Source organism: Malus sylvestris, chromosome 2, assembly GCF_916048215.2.
Source record: "Malus sylvestris chromosome 2, drMalSylv7.2, whole genome shotgun sequence".
Taxonomy (NCBI): domain Eukaryota; kingdom Viridiplantae; phylum Streptophyta; class Magnoliopsida; order Rosales; family Rosaceae; genus Malus; species Malus sylvestris.
The window spans coordinates 26,430,958-26,454,120 of record NC_062261.1 but is presented as its reverse complement, the minus strand read 5'-3'; the positions used below and the strand labels follow the sequence as shown (position 1 = coordinate 26,454,120).

General features: G+C 38.3%; 2 long non-coding RNA genes across 6 annotated transcripts; both read left to right on the top strand.

Moving 5' to 3' along the window:
* The first annotated feature begins 13,984 nt into the window (after window positions 1-13,984).
* On the top strand, window positions 13,985-17,455 carry LOC126585062 (uncharacterized). Of its 4 annotated transcripts, none has more exons than XR_007610289.1 (5): window positions 13,985-14,229; window positions 14,311-14,432; window positions 15,620-15,686; window positions 16,278-17,014; window positions 17,182-17,455. It is a non-coding gene; the product is annotated as an uncharacterized LOC126585062 (long non-coding RNA). The 4 variants fall into 4 exon arrangements; XR_007610294.1 differs by having other exon boundaries at window positions 16,278-17,053; XR_007610293.1 differs by having other exon boundaries at window positions 14,311-15,481.
* A 1,528-nt stretch (window positions 17,456-18,983) lies between these two features.
* LOC126612082 (uncharacterized) lies at window positions 18,984-21,411 on the top strand. 2 transcript variants are annotated; one of them, XR_007618958.1, is made up of 4 exons: window positions 18,984-19,239; window positions 19,341-19,409; window positions 19,502-19,596; window positions 21,186-21,411. It is a non-coding gene; the product is annotated as an uncharacterized LOC126612082 (long non-coding RNA). The 2 variants fall into 2 exon arrangements; XR_007618957.1 differs by having other exon boundaries at window positions 21,135-21,411.
* The last annotated feature ends 1,752 nt before the right edge of the window (window positions 21,412-23,163 follow it).

Below are 23,163 nucleotides of genomic sequence, written 5' to 3'. Positions count from 1 at the left end.
AGATCACTGTGGTATATTCATATACCCATTTTGAGCAATGTATGAGAAGTTATTGGCTAGTTTTGTATATGTGCTTAAAAATAACGTTTTTATAGTTAATTTGCATATAGGTGAGACTTATCCCGAGGACGAGCGTATCCACGGGCGACTTGGGGGCTACAACCCTTCGACTTATCAGTGAGTGGGCTTTTGTTTTCAGTATATATTTATATACTTTATATATTTCCAAGAAATGCATGTTAAAGAAAGTATGCTTTGAAATAATATGCCAAATGCTTCTATATTTTGAATATGCCTTGCATGATTGCATATAATTATAAATGTGGTGCTGTGGAGCCACAGGTGAGTTCAGGTAAGTTATGTTTGGTTGTGTGAATCATCGATAATGTGATATGTGATTAAGTAATGTTGAGCTCATAAAGCTGCACCTAGGGTGATTGTGAATTAGCCAGAGATATGAAGTACATGCCTGTTTATTTACGTCACCTCTCGCACTATATGCTCATATTGGATCCAACTTAAGTGCACAGTCTTGTCGTATATACCTTATTCATGGTTCCGACTCGTAGGTGACTAGCGAACTATCGCCCGGCTAGTATGAGTGAATAGAGTTGAGCAGAATTATATTTCACCCAATCTTGTCGTATAGACCCTTTTCAGCGGTTCTGACTTATGTGTAGTATATTGCCGTATAGGTCATAGTAGTGACTCCGGCTAGATTGAGTTTGAGCTATGAATTCAGCCGTACAAACTACCTCAGGAGTTCTGGCTAGCATATCACATTTCTATGAAATTATTCGTACCTGGATTGTTTACCTTATTATATTTTGGCATAGCATACATATGAATATGATTGTGTAAAGCATGAATTGAATTGATATGATTATATATATATATATATATATATATGTGTATATGCTTATATCTTAGTTCTGGGAAAATCTTACATGTTTTACAGCGAGGGGTTAGTATGTTGATAAATGAAATGTTTTTTTTTTTAAAACATTTGTTTTTGCCCACTCAAGTTTTCTGTTTTGCGCCCCTCCAGGTTCTAAGTAAGTTGCTGTTGGTGGCTTGCGATCGTCGGTAGTTCTGACCTATTTGAATAATAGTAGGATATTCTTGGTACTGTGTAACTAGTACTTGTCCTACTGGACTGCACCTAGACTTATTATGCTCTGATTAGGAGTGTTCTTTGTTGTAACTAACTCCTATCACATTTGTTTAGTAGTGCACTCTAATAATTTGGTTTTCAATTATTTGTGTATTTGCTATCATTATCGCTTCCGCACTGTGCACATGGCTACGTCACTCTCACATGACGGCCAGCATGCCTTGACCTCGGTCAGGGTGTGTCACTTGTGCACCCCTAAACGAAGGTGAGTATAGATGGTTAATTTCTTGCATTTTTTCTTGTCTACTTTTTCTCTTTGCTTTTGTAGTTTTTTCCTTCGTATTTAATTTTCCCCCGCAACTTGAAGAAACAAAAACATGAGGTTTTATGACGATTGTAACTTGGTTTACACTCCATTATATATTTATTTTGAGATTAACATCTGAATAGTCATGAGGTTTGAAAACTTCGTGGTTTGCAATACTTGCCTTGAGAGATTTATCGAGTCTTCCCGCAGCCATGGGGACCAAGAAATTCATGTACTGCATTTAGAAACATTAGGGTTTACTTTAGGGAACTTTAATGAAAATTAATTCATGTACTGCATTTAATATATATATATATATATATATTTTTTTTTTCTTTCTTTTAGTCTGCAATTGTCAATTAATTGTACCAATAATTTGGCCAATATTAAATTAATTTTTTCAATGTGTATGTCACTTTCTTCTTTGCTTATTGTTTTGCTTATATTTCTGGAAAATGTCTAGTAATGTTCAATGTGATGAACCCAGCTCTAACCGATTAGAGGTTCACAAGGGTAAAAATATTGTACATGAATCAGACATGGCAAACCTGTGCAATTTAGATAGAGAGATAGTTATAGGTCAATTGTACGAGACTAAGGAGGATTTAAAAAAAAAAGTTGGGTATTGATGCTATGAAGAACAATTATGAATTCAAAGTGAAGAGATCAAGCAAAGAAAGGTTTGAAGTTGGTTGTGTAGGAGATGAATGCAAGTGGAAACTATGTGCTTCTAAATTACTACAATCATCCTATTTCAAGGCCTAAAAATAAGTTACTATGTACTCAGGCTCATTAGACGTTATTGTGGATGCAAATTTCTTCCTCCTTCTTCTTGGACAAAATTGCACTTACAAAACAATTAACACCTTAGAGTCAAGGCCAAGAGCCTCACGCGCCCACGATGAATGGGGGGGGCTTTGGCCGAAGAAACTCCGATGCCAAAGTTAGAATTTAGAGAGAAAAAGTGTTTAGAGAGTTTGTGGAATTTTGCAAGAGTGTTGGGATGGTTTTTTTGCTTAAACTCCTTCGGTATTTGCTAGTTGTTTATCAATTTTTGCTAGAAAATCTAATAAACTCGCTTTATTCGCTTTTCTTCATCTTTGCTTCTTTTTGTCCATGCCTTAACCTTTAGACCTTATAGACTAGTGGCAGGCATGCTACTTTTTTATAAGCAGACAGGCCTGCGTAGCTTACACAGTCGTAGGTATTGGTGTAGAACTTTTGCAAAGTTGTTAGCCATAGGGTTGGCAGCCGGATGCCTTACTTAAATAAGCAGACAAATCTGCGTAACCACTAGGCTGTTAATCTTGGCTTTTTCCAATTTCGTAGGTTGCGTAACAAGTATCACAACACTTTAGGACTTGGTGTAGGTTGTTCTGCGCTTGGCAGAGGTGAAACTTCTCGACTACATAGCATCTCGGTAGAGAATAAAGCTTCGTGTATGCATGCTAGCTTGTTTAACCTTTCACAAGAGTGTACGGTTGCATAAGTCTAGCGTGGTTTTATTGCTTGAAGGGCAAGCTGTAAGCAGTCTTCCAGAAATCCGTAGGCTACCTCAGTGCACTTGGTAGCAGCTTTAGGTTTCCAGGGCAGCCGCTCGTAGGGTGTACTGCGTAATGTGCCCTCTCCGTCTCTAGGGCCCGGTTCCATGCGGATTAGGCCAATAAACCCAAAATCTTTCAACTAGCTAAGCCTTGAAAAAGACCATTTTCCTTTTTTGTCGGTGAGGGATTTCTTGAGACAGTCGAGGATCGTCTTGTTGGACGCTTCGACCTGCCTATTGCCTTGAGGATATCTTGGTGTTGACATGTGTTGTTTGATGTTGTACTTTTAGAAGAACTTTGCCAAATCTTTTCCCACAAATTACGGGCCGTTATCAATGACAATGGACTGATGGATGCTAAATCGGTAAATGATGTTCCTCCATATGAAGCGTTCTATGTCCGTCTGAGTCGTGGTCGTCATGGGTTCTGCTTCTACCGATTTGGTGAAGTAATCGGTTGCCACGATCATCATGCATCTGACCCCAGTAGTAGGCGGTATAGGCCCTACTAGGTCGATTGCCCATCGCATGAATGGCCAAGGACTCGTCTGCGGGTGTAACTCGCTGGCAGACAGCGCTGGTACCGGTTCGTAGCGTTGGCAATGGTCGTACTTTTATACTAACTCCTTAGCATCTTGGTGCATGGTAGGCTAGTAGTAGTCTACGTTAAGAGTCTTTTGTGCTAAGGATTAGCCTCCGGAGTGATTCCCACAAACGCCTTCATGGATTAAGCTTAGAACCTTCAAGTCATCGGGAGGTGCTAGGCAGCAGAGATGTGGTCCGGTGTAGGATCTTTGGACGAGAATGCCATTCCACATATAGTAGCGTGCCACCTTGATTTGGAGCTTCCTTGACTCCAATCTTTCGGTGGGTAATGTGCTGCTGACCAAGTAGTCTATAATAGAACTTTGCCAGTTGGGAGTTACATTAACCTGTGATATTTCGGCTATCGGCTTCATCTGTAGGTATTGTGCCATCCTTGGGTGTTTTGCCGTGTATCCCCCAGTAGCCTGGCTGGTGATTAGTTGGGAATCAGAATGAATTACAAGCTTCTTCACAACCAAGTCTTTTGCCATTCAGAGGCTTGTTAGTAGGGCCTCATACTCTGCTTCGTTATTGGATGTTTTGAAGCCTAGAGTGATTGCCTGCTCGAACATTGAGCCATCTGGAGTAACAAGGACCACACCTGCTCCCGAGCCTTTATAGTTGGATGCTCCGTTGACATGCAAATGCTAGAAGTCTTTATTGGATGGAGCAGGCGTGGCTAAGGTGCGCTCGGCTACTTCTAGGGCGTCGTTGGGCCGCTCTGTTGTGTCGTCTAGGCTAGGCGTGAATTCCGCTACGAAGTCTGCCAAGGCTTGGGCCTTTATCGCTGTGCGAGGTCGGAAAACTAAACCATATTGGCCAAGTTCCAATGCCCATTTCATCACTCGTTGAGAAGCGTCTGGACCATGTAAGATGGATTGTAAAGGATATTAAGTCATGACAATGACTGTATGAGCTTAAAAGTATGATCTGAGCTTCTGAGCTGCAACAACTAACGCCAAAATTAATTTTTTGATCTTCGGATATCTTGTTTCCATATCAAGAAGAGCTTTGGAAGTATAGAATACAGGCAGTTAGGCCCCCAACTCTTCCCGTATGAGGGCAGAACTCACTGCTACTTCGGAGACTGCCAAATAAATGTATAAATCCTCCGCTTCTTCTGGCTTGGATAATAAGGGAGGTGATGTGAGATAATTCTTCAAGTCATGAAAATCTTTTTCGCATTCTTCATCCCATTTGTCTCTTTGTGCCTTTTTGATAGCTTTGAAAAAAGGCTTGCATCGATCGGTGGATCGTGAAAGGAAGCGGTTGAGGGCAGCTGCTCGTCTGGTCAAGCTTTGGATCTCGTTCAAGGTAGTTGGAGACTTTATCTCTAGGATTGCTTGGATTTGTTTGGGATGTACTTCAATTCCTCGTTGGGTTACTAAGTACCCTAAGAATCGGCCTGAAGATACTCCAAACGTGCATTTGGTAGGGTTGAGATTCATCTTGTACCTTCTAAGGATATTGAAAATTTCTGCCAAATTGCGAATGTGATTTGATCGCTGCTTGCCCTTTACTATGATATTGTCGATAAAGACCTCCATGGTTACCCCAATTTGTTTTTTGAACATCATATTTACTAGCCTTTGGTAAGTGGTTCCCGTGTTCTTGAGGCCAAAGGGCATGACCTTGTAGCAGTAGGTGCCTCGCTTTATCATAAACTTGATTTTCTTCTTGTCGGGCTCATACACGGCTATTTGGTTGTAGCTGGAGTATGCGTATAAGAAACTGAGCAACTGATTCCCATAAGTTGAATCTACTAATAGATCGATCCGGGGGACAAGATATTGGGCATGTTTTGTTGAGGTCGGTGTAGTCTACGCAAACCCTCAATTTTCCATTCTCTTTCTTCATGACTAGTACTACATTAGCAAGCCATGCCGAGTGTGCTACATCTTCTATGAAACTGGCCTCTAATAGTTTGTCGATTTCTGCCTCAATGATCGCTACTCGTTCGGGTGCGAAATGTCTTCTTTTTTGGATTACCGATTTGGCGGTAGGGTCAACATGCAGCTTATGGCAGGCCATCTTGGGGTCAATACTGGGCATGTCGGATGGTGACCATGTGAAGATATCTCGGTTTTCTCTAAGGAAAATCGTGAGTTTTTCCTTCTCATCTAGGCTTAGTCATGAGCCAATTTTAGCCATCTTTTCCGGTTGCTAGGGATCAAGAATGATGTCTTCGGTGTCTCTTTGAGTTTCCATCCTATCTAGTCTGCTTGGGCACCATCTTCTTGATCCACATGCTGTAATTGCTATTTGGTAGTTTCTTTGTCCTTTTGGACTTCGGTAACCTTTACGGGGGTAAATGTCTTTTTTTTTTATTCTTTCAACATTTGCACAATGCACCGTCGGGATGAAACCTGGTCAGACTTGATCTCTCTGACTCCTCTTCCCAGGATGCGGAATCAGATTTTTTGATACTTGACATAAATGACGGCATCCAGCTTGATCAACCAAGGTTTCTCAAGAATCCCATTATAGGGAGATGGATCGCTTACGATTGTGAACGTTTGCTTTGAGATGACTTGCGGTGTTTTTACGTTAAGTATGATATGGTCGATGGCAGTTGAGGTGTGTCTATTGAATCCGGTAAGTACCTCTGCTCTGCGTATGATTGTGCTTTCTAGGCCTATCTTCTGAATGACTGAGAGTTGAAGTAAGTTGACTACATTTCCTTTGTCAACCATCATCCTGTCAACTATAGTATGGGCTAGTTGGACAGGTACTACTAGTGCATCATCGTGTGGGAAATCGACGCCTTCTGCATCCTACTCGGTGAAGCCAATAATGGGTCCAGGTTGGGTATTGACTACTTGGACTTGTGACATTAGTAAAGCCTATTGGATCTTTCTCTTTTTGGAGTTATTAGTGGCCCCCAAATGCTCGGATTCGGCGAAAATGCCATTGATTTGAAACATCTTGGTTGGCGACTCCTCATCTCCATCTGCATTCCTTTTTGGCTGTGCAGTTGGCTTGTCCAAGTATCTATCGACTTTGCCCTCTTTCATGAGCTTCTCTAGGTAGTTCTTCCAAGTGTAGCAGTCGTCGGTTGTGTGACTAGGACCTTGATGGAATGCACAATACTTGGTGTGGTCCAACTTGGAAATATCTCATTTTGATTGTTTCGGCAGCTTGAACCATGGTTCATTCTTGATGTCACGAAGGATTTGATGAATCGAAATTGAGAACTTAGAATAGCTCTTGGTTATCGGGCCTTCTTTGGTCGTGGGTCGGTCCTTGAGCTTGGCCTCCTGTTTGCCCTTATTGGGCTACTTCCTATCCTCCTTTCTTTGAGTAGTTGTCGATTTTCTTCGAAGCTGCTCGGGCTCATTTTCTGCTCGTCGAGCCTCATCCCAAAGTGCATGCTTCGCCAGGGCAAAAGAATCTGCTAGAGTTAGGTCTTCTTTCATGATCATTTCTCCGAACAGTGGGTGGTCTACTGGGAGTCTTTTTTGGAAGGCTGCACTTGCTATTGAGTCATTGCATCCGACGATCTTTGCCTTGTCTGCTTTGAATGTTTTTACGTAGTCGCGAAGTGACTCCTTTGGGTTTTTCTTTACGTTGAATAAGTGATCGGACTTTTTCTTGATCGAATGATAAGATGAGTATTCTTTGGTGAAAACCAAGGAAAGATCATCAAAGTTTTGGATGGTTCGCGTCAGCAAGGTATGAAACCAATCTTATGCCTCGCCTTGCAAAGTGGTGGCGAATATTTTGCATATAAGGGCACCATTATTCTGATAAAGGACCATCGCGCTTCGATAATGCTTCAAGTGTTTTTCTGGATCCTCATCTCCCTTGAAAGATGTGAATTGCGGCATGCTAAACTTGCGTGGAGGCTCTACCTGCTTGATCTCGTCCGTGAAAGGTGTCCTACTTATGTTGATCATATTTTGCCTTAGTGTTTCATCAATCATTTCGTTGCGTCGGAAATCACGCATCCGTTCATTGAAAAACCTTTCTACCTCTTCTTGGATTTGCCTTTATTGGGGTAGCGGAGCCTTCGGCTACCTTTGGTCTTGACCTGCTAGTCTAGGTTGCTCTTCTACACGCTCAGCTTGTCTATGTCATGGCTGCGGTGTATGAGATAGATTTCTAGCAGGTGAGGGATTTCTTTGCAAGCTGTTGGTGGAACTAAAGCTGGATTGAACGATTGTTTCCTTCCGTTTGTCAGGCTGCCTGCTTCGATGTGATATGGAGGATACTCCTTGTAGGCTTAACCGTGAATGAATGCTTTGCCTGGAAGGCTGCCCATGTTGATTATCAAAACGTGGCCCCAACCGTGAATGTATACTTCCCTGTGGGCCTAGTTGAGAGTGCATGCTCCTCCGCGTGCTAAGACGGGAGTATACGCTATCTCGAGGGCCCAATCGAGAGTGTGCACTGCTTGAATGCTCGATTTGTGGTTGGTTAAGCAGCTGCTTTCCAGGACGCTGCTTGAGAAGTTCCTCGTCTACCCTTGTCCTACTTCGGGATACTTCATTTGGGGCACTTTGGATCTCGGTGCGTTGCAAAAGTTGATTCACTAAGGTTGTTTGTTGTGCAATGGCGCTTGTCAATTCTATGACTTGTCGGGACAAGTTTTGTTCGCCATTCGGATTGCAAGAACTTGGATGAAATGCACCTCCTTGAACAATAGAAGGGTGGTTGACTCCAAATGCGAGATTTGAGTTGGGGAATGTCAAATCTGCAGAGAAATGTGGTGAAAATGCCCCAGCATCGATGATTGGTCCAGATGGTTGAGATAGTCTCGGGCCGACTTGGGCAGCTTGGGAAGCCATGAGAGCAGGCTGGGCTGTAGGAGCGGGCTGGATCACAGGAGCATGCTGGATCACTAGAGCAGGCTGGGCTACAGGAGCAGGCTGGATCACGGGAGCAAGTTGCTCAGTGCATGGTGCATGCGAATGCGAGGCTTGGGCTTGGGCCTATGCAAACTTGGATGGCACGACTTGGGCTATGGTGGAACCTCGTAGTGGTGGTGCCACTCTATTTATGACCGTATTTTGCCTCATGGATCTCTGCAATCCCATTTCTTGAGTATTAGAATTTTCACTTGTGGTATTTTCTAAATTTCTAGCCATTATATTTTTCTTATACGTTTTATCAAAGAACCTTTGCAAGTAAAAAATTCTAATAATAAGAACATATGAAAATATTCAAATGGACTAGAAAATAGAGAAAAAACCTTTTTGTGTGAGAGTCTTCTACGAGTATGGATTTCAACTCTCAATGAAAGCACCAATTTGTGGATGCAAATTTCTTTCTCCTTCTTCTTGGACAAAATTGCACCTACAAAGCAATTAACACCTTAGAGTCAAGGCCAAAAGCCTCACGCACCCACAATGAATGGGGGGGGGCGCTTTGGCCAAAGAAATTCCAATGCCAGAGTTAGAATTTAGAGAGAAAAAGTGTTTAGAGAGTTTGTGGAATTTTGCAAGAGTGTTGGGATGGTTTTTTTGGTGAAAATTGGAGCCTATTTATAGGGATAGGCCAATCCTTTTTGGAGAGGGAGTGGCCGGTTTTCTAGGTTAAATTTTGGTTTAATTTGCCAATTAATTGGCTAATTAAACATAAAGGGAATGTTTTCGTGGTTATGGAATTAATTAGCTAGCTAATTAGTGTAATAAAAAGGAAGAAATGATAAAAAAAAAAGGTAGAAAAAGTGGTGGACTCTTTTCTGAATGGGGATGGCCGGCCTTTGAGTGGTTTTGGGTTTGAATGAATGATATAATTGACAATTAAGGGATTGATTAGGCAATTAATCCCTTAATTAGTCAATTATTACGTTTTTAAAGGAAGATTTTAGGTAATATGAAAGGAATATATTATTTAGCTAATTGATTAGCTAAATAATGGAATATAAAACATATAGAATAAATTAGGTTTTGGGAATTACCTTATAGAAAGGATTTGATGAAATAGGTTTTAAATTGTTACCTATTTTGGGCACTTTTGACTTGGTTGAAAGATGATTGCCCCGTTGTTCGTGCATATGAATCCCGTTATGCCTTAAGGGTATTTTTGTCCTCTTTTGTCCAAAAATCCATGTGTTGCCTAGTGAATATTTTTGGCTCCACAATTATCAATCGCCATCATCGACAGGCAAGTAGTTCTCTTATTGGTCAATGCATAAAGTCTAAGTACGAGGGTGTATCAAGAGTAAATAGACCAAGTGACATCATAGAAGATATGTGGAAGGACATGGGTGTGAGTATAAGTTATGTGAAGGCTTGGAGAGCTAAGGGACATGCAATGGAGTTGGTTAGGGGATCACCAGATGAATCTTACGCATTACTTCCATGTACGATAACACGTATTAAAACGGATGAGAATAATTGTTTTTTGTACTGTTTCATGTCACTTGGACCTTGCATAAGAGGTTTTTGAAGTGTTATTAGGCTGGTAATAGCAGTTGACGGGACATTTTTAAAGGGTAAATATCTTGGCACTCTATTTGTTTCCACATGCATGGACGGCATAAACAAATATACCCTTTAGCATTCGGAGTTGGAGATTCAGAGAATGACGCATCATGAAATTGGTTTTTGACAAAATTACGGGGAGCAATTGGGGAAATTGATGACTTGGTGTTTGTTTTTGATAGACATGAAAGCATTTAGAAGGCTCTCTCAACTGTTTTTCCCAATGGCCATCATGGTACATGCATATTTCATATAAGCTAAAACATTAGGCACAATTTTAAGCATGAGAGATCACACAAACTGTATTTTACAGCTGCTAAAGCATACAGAGTTCCTGAATTTCATCGTTTCATGACAGAAATATATAAAGTTGACTTTGAGATGGGTGATTATCTTAATTTGGCTGGATATGAAAAGTGGACTCATGCGTACTTTGATGGAAAGGGGTAAAACATCATGACAACCAATATTACTGAATGCCTTAATGCAATCACTAGAGATGCTCAAAAGCTACCTATCACATGATTTATTGAGTATTTAAGAATGAATATTCTCCAGAAGTGGTTTTATGAGAGTTGAATCGAGGTAGCCAAAATGAATACACATTTGACAGATTGGGTAGACAAGTTGGTGTGAGAAAATAACAAGCAAGGATTATAGTTCCAGGTATTTTACTTCATTCATTTAACTAGAATTTATTTTAATTTGTCTATTTAAATTTGGCACATTTTGATTTTTTCTCAAGTTTTTGAACTATTTTATTGATTATCATATCAAATAATTCTTAACTTTATCCATCAGTACCATGTTTAGTCAAGAATAAATATATGTATATTTGCAATGTAAGAAAGTAAAGTTAAAAACTTGGGTTTGACAAAAAAAAAAAAGTTTAAACCTATATCTAATGTAACTTCAACGTAATTTTGTTGTAGTTTTATGCAAATTGCTTTTTGTAGTTTTTATACGGATTTTTGTTGTTGTTGTTGTTTAGTTCTTCTTTTGTTTGAGTAATATATATATGTGTGTGTGTGTAGGTATCGCCCATCGCAGCTTACTCATTTCATATATACGATGAATCTCGTATTGAAGTTGTGAATTTATAGGAAAAGAGTTGCACATGTCGGCAATTTGATCTTGACTAGCTACCTTGCTCACATGCTTGTGTTGCATGTAGACACCGACAAATTTCATGTTATCCTATGCATTCTCATTATTATATGACAAAGTCCTTGGTCATTGCGTATGCAGAAGCTATATGGCCAGTTGGTGATCAGACCGATTGGATAGTAATTGATAATGTGCGTGAAAGAATTGTCCTACCACCAATTACACGAAGAAGATATGGTAGGCGCAAAGAAAAGAGGATCCCATCATGTAGAGAACAAAAATCAATTCGAAAGTGTTCAAAATGTGGTTGAAATGGCCATTATAATTAAACTTGTAGGAATCCCATTCAACTTCATCCTACTTTGTAGAACCCTTATAAATTTATAGTTTATTGAATACAATTTTCTTTCTATCATTTTATCAAGGTTCTAAAAGACGCTAGGCGCTAATCGGGCGGTGAGCTGAGGCCTAGCGCCTAGGCGGCAAGGCGGGTGCCTAGTCGAACTAGGTGGATTTAAGTAAATCTATATAATTTCATTATAAACTACAAAATAGAATAACATATTTATTAGGAAGTATTGGAACATAATGAAAACATGGGAACTTGCATATAATGTGTATCTATTTAAGTATTTAGCGAGTCTCTTACAATTTATTGTAAAAATAAAATGCAAAATGAAAGTTATTTATTTTTTGTTTAAGTGAGTCGCAACCTTTGGACGGGTTGGGCGGGTGCCCAGGCAGTCTAGGTGGGTGCCTCAATCGGTCTAGGCGCCCTTTCTTAATTTTCAAACGCCTAGGCATTAATCTGGGTGGTGGCCAACCGCCAGCGCCTAGGCGGGGCTAGGCAGGGATTTTTAGAACAATGCATTTTATTATTTTTATTGGTTGTACAATCCTTTAAATTTGAGACAATTAAAAGTTAATTTATTTTTATTTGTTTACTCTGGTATATTGCCTTCTTCATCAACTTCTTCATCTATTCCTGATTATCTTTACCACTGCTTGATGTATTGTTCCATCTTCCCTGTCAACTACTAGATTTTCAAAGGGAAACTTATTTGATTACTATTAGCCGAAAGATACGAAGAGAAAACACCATTTTTAGGTTTTGCAGTGAGAATTCATTCATATAATAGGGTTTATTTATTTTAATGCAATGATATATTTTATTTTTAATTTATTAGGTTTAAAGTTTAAGGGTATTTGCATCTATTTAAATGATATTTTGGATACATTTGAAAGTTTTTATAAAAACTGACATTTTTGAAATTAGGAGCAAATATTTGGCTATATTTGATAAATACTCTGCCCCGACCTAGTATGTCCACTAGGACTTCGAATCGAGCTATGTTGGCGATATATATATATATATCTTACAGATTCTAGAAATGTTTTAAATTGATTATGCATAGTATGCCATGATTTAAATGTGTTATATTTAAATATTGCATTATGATGAGATTTGTGATTATGTTATCCTACGGAGGCGCAGGTAAGTTCAGGTAAGTTTTTATGTGGTTGAAATGGTTGCATTATATGAGCATACATATATTCATTTAGAGCTCATCATTGCTGCACCCCAGTGTTAGTGCTCCCGCCCTGGACTAGGGCACAACCTTCATGTGATTGTTCACTTCCCGCATCGCACACTCGCCTTGGATCCAAGTTTGGTGCAACCTATCGTACAGACTGCATTAGGTAGTTCCGACTCGTAGGTGACCTGCGATTTATCGCTAGCTTTCACGTGATCATAGCACCAGAGCGTACATATTTATACGTAGCCTGTCGTACTGGTCACCCTAGGTGACTCCAACTTGTGTGCAGGCATAGGTCTAGTCGTATAGGTCACATTAGGTGACTCGCCCTTCCAGGTTTTAGCTGCTGAACGTTTTGTATCGACGAGGAGTCTTGGCAAATCTCAGTATAAGTGGCTACATCTGAGGGTATAATCCTTATCCATTCTACTGTACTTTACTTATGCTCTGATATCAAGTGTGAAACGGGTTCATTCCCACTCACCAGTGCACTCTTATATTTAGGCACTTTTAAGTTTAAATTTATTCACATTTTTTCACATCACTACACCTTATGGCTTCGTCACCCTAGTGAACATACCAGATCGGCGTGTGTCATACTCTTAATTAAATGCATATATCTCATAATCATAATTTTTCACATATATTAGTTAAAAAATTTGTTATCCTTTTTTTAATACGTTTCATTGTAAAGTAGATTGGGATTAAATACCAATTTGGACAGGTTTTCAAGAAAATATTAATATTAAGGAAAACTGCCAAGCTCAACCCATTTATTTAGATTAAGCCACAAATTGTTGGACAAGATATTTATAAGCATAGGAACATTTACATTTTTCATCCCTTACACATGACTCGCAAGTCACTGACACCAGTGGCAGAATTATCGTCGACCATTATTAGTGTCGAAAAAAAATTCTAGTTGCCCAAAAAAAATTTCAAGTCATTGTCCAACGATGACATAAAAATAGCAATAGGTGTAATAACTCGTTTCTAATTTTACGATTTTATAAACTTTAAAAATACGAATTGACCAAAATGCCCTTTGAGGCGAGGATTTTAACTTTCGTTGACCGTCGTATCGTAACCCGTATGAACCATTCTCTTAGCATATTGGCATAGTACTCGTTGCTATGAACGCGTGGGCATAAGCGGAATCGAAATCGGAGCTATAGTTAAAATTTTACAAAATTACGAATGTGATGGCCATTTTAGTAATTTCACTATTCTAGGTAATTTGGCTATTATTTAATAATTTTCTTTTAAGTTTTCTTTTTGGTGGGACCCACCCACGTGGGACTCCCCACTCCAAATCTCTCCCAAGTCTTTTACCCAATCCCATTTTTCCCAAAAATCTCAGAGACACCTATCTTTTCCCTTTCACATTTCATCTCTCATTTCTCTCATTTCTCTCATTCTGTAAAGAACCAGAAGCCATACACCACCTGCCATCAACCTTACCACCTTGATGAGATTTACAGATCTTCAAACCCAGCAAATCATGTTCACAGACGTCGAACTCAACCCAGCCATGGGACATGACACTGCACTGTTGCACCATCATTGTTCAAGGAGTTTTTTGGCGAGTTTCACCATTTCTAACATAGGTAAGACTCGGGACTCTCTCTAACCTTCATTATAGATCGATCAAAACCTAGTTATGACCCATCTTAGGCGTTTTGGTGAAGGTTTATAACAAAACCGACATGGGGGAAGAAATCCTTCAGATTTCTAGCAAGAACCCATGACCATTTGGCCACCTTCAGATCATTTTTCCGGCCAACGTCGATGATAACTTGGCCCCACTTTGGTATGGACTTGTTCTCCACATTTCTTAGCTTCAATATGGCTTTTGAATCATTGATTTTGGTTGAGTATCAAGCTCAAAATGAGCTATGAAAGTCGGAGCTAAAACCTGCAAACGCATGCGTTTGCGAGGAAGGTGAGTACGATGGTACTCGTAGGCGCATGGGCTTATGTTGGTTGTCAGCACGTGTGGCGGTGCGTGGAGGAACCCGAGATCCCTCTTTAGGTTTCTCGACGTGCCGAACCCGAATCCGCCCTCCATTTTTTGAAATTCGACCGTTTAAAATAGTTTTTTTTATTAGCCATAGTTCGTACGAAAATGCGTATTTAAGTTAATACGTTATATATTTACGTAAATGGTTTCGTTTCTGGATGAAACCATTTACGTAAATGGTTTTGTGAGTGGGTCTTTACTTTTAAATACCATATATTTATTTAGTTTCTACATATATATTTAATAAAGAATTTACTACGTATACTTAGATTAAATGAATGTTTTAAGAATTAACGAAATGACGAAATTTACTAAAGTGCACTAAATTCTATGGGATCCTTAGGTATGCGTACTACTAGGGGATTTTATATATGACCATGATAAATATTTTATTTGAACAATACGTTGTTGACTAGATTTATCGAGTCACTGTGGTACGACTATATTTATGTTATTCGCTCATCGTGTGCTACATTGGTCTTTGTACTCGCTTGGGCTAGGGCCAAACTTCACGTGTATGTTCACTTCGCACCGTATGCTCACTTTGGATCTATTGTAGGTGCTAGGTCTGTCCTAGATTGCTATAGGCAATTAGGACTCGTATGTGATGTGCATAGCACCAGTCTTTACATGATTGTAATAGTAGAGCGTAAATCTTTATTACACCCAGTCCAGTTCATGTCAGAATACCTCTGCATGAACTTATGTATGTGTCAGCATATGTCGATGAACACTTGATATGATATGTTGTTTATGCGAAATTATGTGATAACCTGACGTTATGTGTTTATTTACGAGATGTCGTGACCTATTACATTCTTGAGATATTGCAGGCTACGGTAAGTATTTTCATACTATACGTAGTACGTATATTTTGGAAACTATACTTGTTTTACGGCGAGCGGTTATTACATTTTCAAAAAGGTTTTACAAACTTTATTGTTAGGCCCACTCACCCTTGTTTTTCGTCCCTTCAGGATTTAGTGGCAGTGCTTGTGTCAACGAGGATTTCTGGCAAACACTGATATTGGACTACTTCCAATGGTATAGTTCTCATTCTAATTTTATTGTACTTTACTTATACTTTAACATCATGTGTGAAATGGGTTCATTCCCGCTCACAAGCGCACTCTTGTATTTAGGCACTTTTAGGCTTTACATTTATTCACATTTTCCACCTCACTACACTTTCAGGCTTCATCACCTTCTTGTGTCGACCATCACAACTCGATTCGGAATCCAAGTGGACATTCCGGGTCAGTGTGTGTCAATAGGTTCAACTTGTCATCTTTAATTATGTTTATTGTTGAGTATTTGTATTTAAACACCACAACCTATGTAAGTTCACCTCACTACTTAGTCCATTGCGAGGTTAAGTCCTCCCCCTCTCCCTTAGTGTAGCTAATATCGTTTGTTTAAAAAAAAAATTGGTTTTTAATGTGTGAAAAGAGTAAATAAGACATATTACTTAATTTTTTTTTTTTTGAACAAAACGTATTAAGTTACTTAAATTTAAGATTTATATTTCTATCTGTAGACCACAAACCCTAATTGTTCATATTGTTCTCCAACAAAAAAAAGACTAATCTTATGATGCTTTATGCATCTTGTGATTATGTTGTTCCTCCTAAACAGAGGCGGATCCACAGTGGGGTCAATGGGGTCGCACGACCTCTTGGAAGCCATGGAAATAACCTTGGAGCTGCTGGTGCGACCTCTTGGAGCTGCACACCATGTGGTCGACGAAATGTCTGAAAGAAGAAGAAGGAGTTCGCTTGCAGGTTGAAGAAGAATGAGGCTGCCTTTGTTCCAAACTCTAAGTTCCAAACTCAATCCCCCCCAAACCCTCAACTCCATCCCAGGCTGTTGAGTATCATGTTATGAACTGCTGTTGGTGCTAAGCATTAGGTTAAATGCATTAGATATGTGATTCTTTTATTATTCACAGAATACTGCTGAATACTCCACCAACCCCCTTTTTAGCTTCCATTATGAGTAATTGTTTTGTAGGTTGTAAATAGAATAAGTGAGCAAACTATTGAGGAACTTCAGTTTGAGCAAACACCTGAAGCAGTTTCAAGGGGTGTCACTGGATTGTGTAGTGATGCCACTGCTGGGTTGTTCTATGCATATGATCAAAACTCTGTATTTCATGTTTGTGTCTTCGATTGCCTAAATATTTTTTGAATTTAGTTCAGTTTGCATCAGACAATAATGTTTTCCATACTGCTGAATTTGAGAACATAATGTAGGTGTCTGTTAATGATGAAGGCCGAGACATGTGGAAAGTTTACCTGGACATGAAGGAGTATGCTGCTACTTTGGCAAATTGCCGCGACCCACTTCAGAGGGACCAAGTATATTTGGTGCAGGTCGTATCTAAGTGATGGTTATACTCATTGTCACTTATTGTAATTTATTCTCACTATGGCACTTAATTAAAAAATTTGTGAAGATTATTGTGTTGCTGTGCTGTGTATTTGTCTTCTCAATCTTGTATTTACCGGGGTAGTCAGTAACGAAGTAATTTGATTTGCAGGCTGAAGCTGCATTTGCTGCCAAGGATTATCTTAGAGCGTCATCTTTCTATGCAAAAGTGAATTCTCTATTTCCTTGATCTGTTTTCCCATATATTTATTGCAATAATGCCTACAGGTGCAGTAGGCCATTTGTTGTTTATTCATGATAATATGATTCTTTTCTAGTCTTATTGCTTCGTTTTCAAAATATGAAACCTCGTCGTGGACAATTATAGCTTGTAATATTGTTTCTGTTATGAATTATGAATGAAAATATTATGATTTCATTTTCAATATGTTTTTCCATCCTAAATTTTTATTTGGACTTTTACACTAAGACCCCTTGTGGTAAGATTCCTGGATCCGCCACTACTCCCAAATGAGGAAATAAACTTGAGAGAGACATAATAGAACTAAATGGCCCAAGTTTTGTGCATTCCAGGACCTTTTCTTTTATCGTCAGTGGTTAAATATCGAGTGTGAGCATGTAGCCATCAACAGCAGTTTGCACAATTGCCATAGCTGATTAGCCCATCAACACGATAAAGACACTAAATTCAGGACAGGATACCAAATGTGACATTATGAGCACGAATCAAAATTTACAGACCCAAAACAAAATTAGGTGATCGACATGGTAAATATTGAAATGTTTGCTTGCAGTGTTGAATCAAATTAAAACAAGCATAATTAGATTTTAAGTTAATGATTAAGGCAAAATAGAGTAGATAGAAATTGGAGTGAACTTAGATAGGTGATGGGGTTAAATAGAAAAACTCATCGTTTCTTCACATGTATACACAATAAAATGAAAGAACTAATGAGAAAATTCATCACTTTACATGCTTTTTTTTGAAACTCACTGTTGGACAATGACCTGTAGATTGGAAAAATTGATCTGTAAGTCACTAGAAAAATTGATCAGTAAGTCACCGGAAAAATTGATGAGTCGATCTTTGGAAAATTGTTGGTTGGTTTGAAACATGGTAGGATTGAGGGAAAAATTTGTGATTATTTTAAATTATAATAGTATTTAGAATTGTTTTGGTTCACTTTTTCATTGGTACCAAAAACTAAAATATTATTACAACCCGTACTAATAAGTATTTAGAATTGTAATAATATTATTACAACCCGTACCTTAAAATATTATCAACCACTTAATACTTTTCCCTCTTGGAAATTAAAAATCCCTCAATCAACTAAATTTTGTAACATAACTCTCGTAACTCGAATTCTAATTCCATCTTCGCCTGCACAATTATGGATACGAAAAACAATTTAAGAAAATAAATATTGACTAATTACATTTTTTAATTATACTTATACAATTTGAGTAAGCATCATGTCTTTTAACCAAAAGTTGCAACCATTCAACAAAATATACAACCGTAAAAGGTTGAATGAAACCCAACCTTTTACAAAAGGTTACGACACAACACCAAGTCTCATATATATATAATTATATATTTATTATTGAAATCTCTAACAATGTGAAATCCCGTTCTCGGATTTCACTGTTTAAAATTCCGTATTCCGTATTTCGTATTCTTAGTTTCGATGCTTTTATATTTACGGCGTATTTGATCCCTGCGTATTTTTCCACTTATCTTTATATATTTGGATAGTACTTGTCAAGACGAACGCGTGGGCACAAACAGAATGTGATTCAAAATTATAACGAAGATTTTATAAGGTTTTGAACGTCGAGGATATTTTGGTAAATTGATAATTAATTGGACATGTTATACCATTGGGTGAGTGTCATGTGGGCACCCAAAAAAATTCTGGAACTCTCTCTCCTCCATTTTCTCTCCCGTTCTCTCTCTCTCTAGAGTTCTCTCACTATCTCTCTCGGCTCTCCTTCTTCTTGTGAAACAAACCACCACCACCAAAATTTTGGCTTGTTGAACACCAAAACCATTATTATCTGCATGTCTTCACCACCATAAACCCAGTTTTGAGTTTTGTTTCATTGAAAACGAATCCTAACCTCGAGTTCGAAGAACAAGGTTTTGGGCCGAGACTTCTAGGCGTGATTCAGACAATTTTCAGCCATTTTTTTGAACTCAGAACAGGTATAAATTGATTCCTCTCGTTGATTAGATAAATTTTCATGTTTGGATCGTGTGATTTGGTTGAGAAATGAGAAAGTTATAACGATTTAAAATTTGCCTAGTTTCTAGCGATCTCGTGACCTTCCAGACCATTTTCCGGCCAAACCACAGCGATTTATCCATCAGGAAAGGTACCAACCTGTTCTTCTCGTTCCAAGCTATGATTTTTGTTTTTGAATCACTTGATTTCGTTGAGTATTGACAAAGTTATGGACATTTAAAGTTTGCCCAGAAATTCCGGCGAGTTACTTGTTTTCCCGCGGACAGCCATATTTCAGGCCATTTTCCGGCTATCTCTGGCCACCATTTGGACTCCAAGTATGTGGAATCTTGTTCTACACTTCTCTAGCTTTGTTTTGGTATATTATGGGTCAAAATTGGGTGTGAAACGAGTGAGATATGGAGTTCTAAAGATTGCCCAAAAAATCTGCAGAATCCAGCGAAATTTCGTTAAGGTCTGCCACTTGAACATTATAGCAATTGACGATCTGACCATTGGATCGTCACCAAAATTTGGTACATTATAGTACGTAATATTTAAGGACCTTAGGAACTTACGAATCGAAAATCTAGTGGTTGGATCTTATGGAGCAAGTGACATAGGATCATGGACCCTACCTTTGAATGACGGTTTGATTCTCATTAAATGTTGTTGTGGGGGACATATGGGAGTTTTTGAGTATGTGAATTATCAAAGGAAATCTAAATGTGGACTTGCACTTTGTTTTAGGCGACCCTAGTGCGTGACATCTCAATTCTTGCGCTAGGGTGCGTTAGTGCAGGCTCTAGGTGAGTGACTTTAATATATGTGATATTGGTAATTACCCTGTTTTTGTAATTGTTATCCTGTGTGGATATGACTTGGTTTTATAAATATGTTTTCTACTGAATTGTTATTTTTAATACTTAGCCATCGATTTATGTTTATGAAATGAGATTTTACGTGTATATTTGAGATATGGTTTGATTTTTATGATTGGCATGTTGTGATGAAATGTGAGGGCTAGTAGTGGACCGTTAACCCATTGTGATGGGGATTTGTTGCTTCGATATAGTTTCATTTCCCACTTCGTTGATTTGCTCTAAATAGTATTTGTTCCTTGTTTCACTTCGTTGAGCTTTTGTAAATTGAGTAACTTGCGCCTTGTTTCGTTTCTTTGAGCTGTTGTACATTATGGTTGTTGGCCTTCAACTTGGTTTCGTTAAGTGATTTAGAGCTGGGGTTCCGTTGAGTGGTCTGGTTCCCTGCTCCATCTGGATTCCGTTGAGTGGTTCGGAATCCCTCATGATCTGCGATTCCATTGAGTGGTCTAGAATCATATCCAGCTTGGATTTTATTGAGTGGTTCGATATGCATTGTACTCTGTGATTCCGTTGAGTGGTCCGGAATCGTATCCACTCGGATTCTGTTGAGAGGTCTAGAATCCCTTCTACTCCGTGATTCCGTTAAGTGTTCTGGAATCGTATCTTGGTTGGATTCTGTTAAGTGGTCTGGAATCCCGTTTGGTATTATGGCTCTGTTGAGAGGTTCAGAACCCGATTAATTGCTTTGTTGATTCTTCGGACTGAGTTTGAATTGAGATAGCTTTAGAGATGTAGGCTTCGACTGAATTATGTCGCTCTAGCCCTACGTTTCATTGTATTGTATGAGTTATTGGTTGTGAATTTTTGTGATTTGTTTTAGACGAGCCGTTGGATGTTTGGGTGACTCCTTTGGGATTTTCAGTAACTTGATTATGATTTCATAAAATATGATTTTGTATTTGACGTTTATAAACCGTGATTGATGGATGGTTTTTAATATTATCACATATGTTGCATTATTGTCACTCACACGAGCTTCACGGCTTATCCAGGTTGTTGTGTGCTTGGTTCACCATTCTGATGGTGTAGGGGCCATTGTGCAGGTATTATTAGATACGATGAGCTTTGGGGTAGCAGACAGAGTTCTGAGAGCTTGGAGTGTTAGGTTACCCCTATACTTTTCCTTAAAAAGATGTGATTATTTCATTTTCAGTTGAGTACTCCAGTTTGTATTTCCTGACATCACCCTACAGTCTTCCGTTATGTGTCGATCTTGGACATATGTCGGGATTGGGGCGTGACAAACAATCCTTCCCAATTTCAATAATATGGTAAATAATAGAATAACAATTCTCTCTTTATAATTAACCACAAACATACTGATATAATCATGCATACAATAAAGGTGTCTTTCGAATGAAACCTTTAATTAGTGTAAGTAATTCAAAATTATAACGAATGCGATGGTGACCTAAGTTTAAACTAACTATTCTTATGTTAAAACCGGAATCGCTACACACATGACTATGTCTTATTTCCTTAAAGAAGTTTCTGAACTAATTAAGCACTATTATGGCATTGTGCTTCATCCTGGTTTCATGAACATTTACAAAAGAAAACCCAACCCTTGCTAGAAGCGGCACCACTTCTTATGTTCACATAGTTGAGGTTCCTTCCCATGTCACTGCTACTATAGACACAACTACAAATAACCTCATTAAGAAATAAAACTCATTCTCATAAATGTAGCAGTCTTGCACTAATTATCCTGGAATGAGCTATATATTAATTTTTAGTGCTTTCACATCCACTTATCAATAACTTGTTATTACCCATTAAACTTTTAAACTAGGGTTACCATTATTGGTGGCTAATTTTCAGTAAAGGGTTTTAGCCCTATTCCTCTAGATGTACAAACTACCAAAGCTCTTGAAAGTGCTTTTGTTAACAGATCCACCAAGTTATTACTTGATTTAACATAAATAATATTAATAATTCCATCAGTTATTAATTGCTTGACATATTCATGTCTCAAGCTAATATGTCTAGACTTTCCATTGTATACCTTATTGTATGCTCTAGACAAAGTAGTCTCACTATCACAGTATAAAGAAATGGATGGCATTGGTTGTGGCCACAACTCTATTTCCAATGACAAATTTCTAATCCATTCTGCTTCTTTACCTGTTGCCACTAATGCTATAAATTCAGATTCCATAGTTGAATGTGCTATACATGTTTGCTTCTTTGAAGCCCAAGAAATTGCTCCTTCGGCAATTGTAAAAATCCACCCTGATGTAGACTTATTATCATTAGTAGTTGTTATCCAACTTGCATCTGAATATCCTTCAAGTACTGTTGGAAACTCATAGTAAGTTAAACTCAGGTTAATAGTTCTTTTAAGATAACAAAAAAAAAAAATTCTATTTATTGCTTTCCAATGAGAAGTACTTGGATGACTAGTGTATTTAGAAAGTTTGTTTACTGCAAATGCGATATTTGGCTTGGTACAATGCATAGCATACATTAAACTTCTGATTACACGAGCATACTCAAGCTGTGCAACAGACCTACCAAAATTATTAAGCAAAGTTTCATTAGGGTCATAAAGGTATTTGCTTCTTTTATTTGTAGATGCTTAAACTTAAGAAGCATTTTTTCTATATAATGTGACTGACACAAAGCGTAACCCCTATTATGTTTTTTACTTTAATTCCCAAGATGGTATCTACTTCATTCAAGTCCTTCATTTTGAATTTAGTTACTCTTTAGTTTCAGATATACCTTTCATGTTTGTACCAAAAATTAGCAAGTCATCGACATATAAACATATAAAACATCATAATCATTTGTGAATTTAGAGTATATGCATTTATCAGCACTATTATGTCTAAATCCATATGATAAAATGACAAAATCAAACTTTTCATGCCATTGTTTTGTTGCTTGCTTCAATCCATATAACGACTTTACTAATTTACAAACCTTCTTTTCATTCCCAGGAAGAACAAACCCTTCTGATTGTTCCATTTCTTCATCCAAATCACTATTTAAAAATGTTGTTTTCACATCCATTTGATG